Source organism: Pleurodeles waltl, chromosome 4_1 (genome assembly GCF_031143425.1).
Source record: "Pleurodeles waltl isolate 20211129_DDA chromosome 4_1, aPleWal1.hap1.20221129, whole genome shotgun sequence".
NCBI lineage: Eukaryota > Metazoa > Chordata > Amphibia > Caudata > Salamandridae > Pleurodeles > Pleurodeles waltl.
Genome location: NC_090442.1, coordinates 7077841 through 7082901, shown reverse-complemented (window position 1 = coordinate 7082901; position 5061 = coordinate 7077841).

Sequence of the window (5061 nt, the reverse complement as noted above, 5' to 3'; positions counted from 1 at the left end):
AGTGGGCAGTGAGTGCAGGTGGGGCAGTGAGTGCAGGTGGGCCTGGAGTAGGCAGTGAGTGCCGGTGGGTCTGGAGTGGGCAGTCAGTGCAGGTGGGGCAGTGAGTGCCGGTGGGACTGGAGTAGGTAGTGAGTGCAGGTGGGTCTGGAGTGGGCCGTGAGGTCAGGTGAGTCTGGAGTGGGCAGTGACTGCAGGTGGGACTGGAGAGGGCAGTAAGTGGGGGTCGGTCTGGAGTGGGCAGTGAGTGCCGGTGGGTCTGGAGTGGGAAATGGGTCTGGAGTGGGCAGTGAGTGCAGGTGGGACTGGAGTGGGCAGTGAGTGCAGGTGGGTCGGAGTGGGCAGTGAGTGCAGGTGGGGCAGTGAGCTCAGGTGGGTCTGGAGTGGGTAGTGAGTGCTGGTGGGTCTGGAGTGGGCAGTGAGTGCCGGTGGGTCTGGAGTGGGCAGTGGGTCTGGGGTGGGCAGTGAGTGCAGGTGGGTCTGGAGTGGGCAGTGAGTGCAGGTGGGTCTGGGGTGGGCAGTGAGTGCCGGTGGGTCTGGAGTGGGCAGTGAGTGCAGGTGGGTCTGGAGTGGGCAGTGAGTCTGTAGTGGGCAGTGAGTGCAGGTGGGGCAGTGAGTGGAGGTGGGTCTGGAGTGGGCAGTGAGTGCAGGTGGGTCTGGAGTGGGCAGTGAGTCAGGAGCGGGCAGTGAGTTCAGGTGGGTCTGGAGCGGACAGTGAGTGCAGGTGTCTGGAGTGGGCAGTGAGTGCAGGTGGGTGTAGGTGGGTCTGGAGTAGGCAGTGATTCTGGAGTGGGCAGTGAGTCTGGAGCGAGCAGTGAATTCAGGTGGGTCTGGAGTGGGCAGTGAGTGCAGATGGGTCTGGAGTGGGTAGTGAGTGCCGGTGGGTCTGGAGTGGGCAGTGATTGCAGGTGGGGCAGTGAGTGCAGGTGGGGCAGTGAGTGCTGGTGGGTCTGGAGTGGGCAGTGAGTGCAGGTGGGTCTGGAGTGGGGCAATGAGTGCAGGTAGAGCAGTGAGTGCAGGTGAGTCTGGTGTGGGCAGTGAGTGCCGGTGGGGCAGTGAGTGCAGGTGGGGCAGTGAGTGCCAGTGGGTCTGGAGTGGGCAGTGAGTCTGGAGTGGGCAGTGAGTGCAGGTGGGGCAGTGAGTGCCGATGGGTCTGCAGTGGGCAGTGAGTGCAGGTGGGTCTGGAGTGGGCAGTGAGTGCATGTGGGGCAGTGAGCTCATGTGAGTCTGGAGTGGGCAGTGAGTGCTGGTGGGTATGGAGTGGGCACTGAGTGCAGGTGGGACTGGAGTGGGCAATGGGTCTGCAGTGGGCAGTGAGTGTAGGTGAGTCTGGAGTGGGCAGTGAGTGCAGGTGGGTCTAGAGTGGGCAGTGAGTGTCGGTGGATCTGGAGTGGGCAGTGAGTGCAGGTGCAGCAGTGAGTGCAGGTGTGTCTGGAATGGACAGTGAGTGCCGGTGGGTCTGGAGTGGGCAGTGAGTGCCGGTGGGGCAGTGAGTCCAGGTGGGTATGGAGTGGGCAGTGAGTGCCGGTGGGAATGGAGTGGGCAGTGAGTGCAGGTGGGGCAGTGAGTGCCGGTGGGTCTGGAGTGGGCAGTGAGTGCTGGTAGGGCAGTGAGTGCAGGTGGGTCTGGAGTGGGCAGTGAGTGCTGGTGGGTATGGAGTGGGCAGTGAGTGCCGGTGGGTCTGGAGTGGGGAGTGAGTGCAGGTGGGGCAGTGAGTGCCGGTGGGTCTGGAGTGGGCAGTGAGTGCAGGTGGGGCAGTGAGTGCCGGTGGGCCTGGAGTGGGCAGTGAGTGCCGGTGGGTCTGGAGTGGGCAGTGAGGGGAGGTGGGTCAGTGAGTGGAGATGGGTCTGGAGTGGGCAGTGAGTTCAGGTGGGTCTGGAGTGGGCAGTGAATGCTGGTGGGTCTGGAGTGGGCAGTGAGTGCAGGTAGGTCTGGAATGGGCAGTAAGTGCAGGTGGGTCTGGAGTGGGCAGTGAGTCAGGAGCGGGCAGTGAGTTCAGGTGGGTCTGGAGCGGACAGTGAGTGCAGGTGTCTGGAGTGGGCAGTGAGTGCAGGTGGGTGTAGGTGGGTCTGGAGTGGGCAGTGAGTCTGGAGTGGGCAGTGAGTCTGGAGCGGGCAGTGAGTTCAGGTGGGTCTGGAGAGGGCAGTGAGTGCAGATGGGTCTGGAGTGGGCAGTGAGTGCCGGTGGGTCTGGAGTGGGCAGTGATTGCAGGTGGGGCAGTGAGTGCAGGTGGGGCAGTGAGTGCTGGTGGGTCTGGAGTGGGCAGTGAGTGCAGGTGGGTCTGGAGTGGGGCAATGAGTGCAGGTAGAGCAGTGAGTGCAGGTGAGTCTGGTGTGGGCAGTGAGTGCCGGTGGGGCAGTGAGTGCAGGTGGGGCAGTGAGTGCCAGTGGGTCTGGAGTGGGCAGTGAGTCTGGAGTGGGCAGTGAGTGCAGGTGGGGCAGTGAGTGCCGATGGGTCTGCAGTGGGCAGTGAGTGCAGGTGGGTCTGGAGTGGGCAGTGAGTGCATGTGGGGCAGTGAGCTCATGTGAGTCTGGAGTGGGCAGTGAGTGCCGGTGGGTATGGAGTGGGCACTGAGTGCAGGTGGGACTGGAGTGGGCAATGGGTCTGCAGTGGGCAGTGAGTGTAGGTGAGTCTGGAGTGGGCAGTGAGTGCAGGTGGGTCTGGAGTGGGCAGTGAGTGTCGGTGGGTCTGGAGTGGGCAGTGAGTGCAGGTGCAGCAGTGAGTGCAGGTGTGTCTGGAGTGGGCAGTGAGTGCCGGTGGGTCTGGAGTGGGCAGTGAGTGCCGGTGGGGCAGTGAGTGCAGGTGGGTATGGAGTGGGCAGTGAGTGCCGGTGGGAATGGAGTGGGCAGTGAGTGCAGGTGGGGCAGTGAGTGCCGGTGGGTCTGGAGTGGGCAGTGAGTGCCGGTGGGGCAGTGAGTGCAGGTGGGTCTGGAGTGGGCAGTGAGTGCTGGTGGGTATGGAGTGGGCAGTGAGTGCCGGTGGGTCTGGAGTGGGCAGTGAGTGCAGGTGGGGCAGTGAGTGCCGGTGGGTCTGGAGTGGGCAGTGAGTGCAGGTTGGGCAGTGAGTGCCGGTGGGCCTGGAGTGGGCAGTGAGTGCTGGTGGGTCTGGAGTGGGCAGTGAGTGCAGGTGGGTCAGTGACTGGAGATGGGTCTGGAGTGGGCAGTGAGATCAGGTGGGTCTGGAGTGGGCAGTGAATGCTGGTGGGTCTGGAGTGGGCAGTGAGTGCAGGTAGGTCAGTGAGTGCAGGTGAGTCTGGAGTGGGCAGTTAGTGCAGGTGGGTTTGCAGTGGGCAGTGAGGTCAGGTAGGTCTGGAGTGGGCAGTGAGTGCAGGTGGGTCTAGAGTGGGCAGTGAGTGCAGGTGGGTCTGGAGTGGGCAGTGAGTGCAGGTGGGGCAGTGAATGCAGGTGGGTCTAGAGTGGGCAGTGAGTGCAGGTGGGTCTGGAGTGGGCAGTGAGTGCAGGTGGGGCAGTGAATGCAGGTGGGGCAGTGAGTGCAGGTGGGACTGGAGTGGGCAATGGGTCTGCAGTGGGCAGTGAGTGTAGGTGAGTCTGGAGTGGGCAGTGAGTGCAGGTGGGTCTGGAGTGGGCAGTGAGTGTCGGTGGGTCTGGAGTGGGCAGTGAGTGCAGGTAGGTCTGGAATGGGCAGTAAGTGCAGGTGGGTCTGGAGTGGGCAGTGAGTCAGGAGCGGGCAGTGAGTTCAGGTGGGTCTGGAGCGGACAGTGAGTGCAGGTGTCTGGAGTGGGCAGTGAGTGCAGGTGGGTGTAGGTGGGTCTGGAGTGGGCAGTGAGTCTGGAGTGGGCAGTGAGTCTGGAGCGGGCAGTGAGTTCAGGTGGGTCTGGAGTGGGCAGTGAGTGCAGATGGGTCTGGAGTGGGCAGTGAGTGCCGGTGGGTCCGGAGTGGGCAGTGATTGCAGGTGGGGCAGTGAGTGCAGGTGGGGCAGTGAGTGCTGGTGGGTCTGGAGTGGGCAGTGAGTGCAGGTGGGTCTGGAGTGGGGCAATGAGTGCAGGTAGAGCAGTGTGTGCAGGTGAGTCTGGTGTGGGCAGTGAGTGCCGGTGGGGCAGTGAGTGCAGGTGGGGCAGTGAGTGCCATTGGGTCTGGAGTGGGCAGTGAGTCTGGAGTGGGCAGTGAGTGCAGGTGGGGCAGTGAGTGCCGATGGGTCTGCAGTGGGCAGTGAGTGCAGGTGGGTCTGGAGTGGGCAGTGAGTGCATGTGGGGCAGTGAGCTCATGTGAGTCTGGAGTGGGCAGTGAGTGCCGGTGGGTATGGAGTGGGCACTGAGTGCAGGTGGGACTGGAGTGGGCAATGGGTCTGCAGTGGGCAGTGAGTGTAGGTGAGTCTGGAGTGGGCAGTGAGTGCAGGTTGGTCTGGAGTGGGCAGTGAGTGTCGGTGGGTCTGGAGTGGGCAGTGAGTGCAGGTGCAGCAGTGAGTGCAGGTGTGTCTGGAGTGGGCAGTGAGTGCCGGTGGGTCTGGAGTGGGCAGTGAGTGCCGGTGGGGCAGTGAGTGCAGGTGGGTATGGAGTGGGCAGTGAGTGCCGGTGGGAATGGAGTGGGCAGTGAGTGCAGGTGGGGCAGTGAGTGCCGGTGGGTCTGGAGTGGGCAGTGAGTGCCGGTGGCGCAGTGAGTGCAGGTGGGTCTGGAGTGGGCAGTGAGTGCTGGTGGGTATGGAGTGGGCAGTGAGTGCCGGTGGGTCTGGAGTGGGCAGTGAGTGCAGGTGGGGCAGTGAGTGCCGGTGGGTCTGGAGTGGGCAGTGAGTGCAGGTTGGGCAGTGAGTGCCGGTGGGCCTGGAGTGGGCAGTGAGTGCCGGTGGGTCTGGAGTGGGCAGTGAGTGCAGGTGGGTCAGTGACTGGAGATGGGTCTGGAGTGGGCAGTGAGTTCAGGTGGGTCTGGAGTGGGCAGTGAATGCTGGTGGGTCTGGAGTGGGCAGTGAGTGCAGGTAGGTCTGGAATGGGCAGTAAGTGCAGGTGGGGCAGTGAGTGCAGGTGAGTCTGGAGTGGGCAGTGAGTGCAGGTGGGTTTGCAGTGGGCAGTGAGGTCAGGTAGGTCTGGAGTGGGCAGTGAGTGCAGGTGGG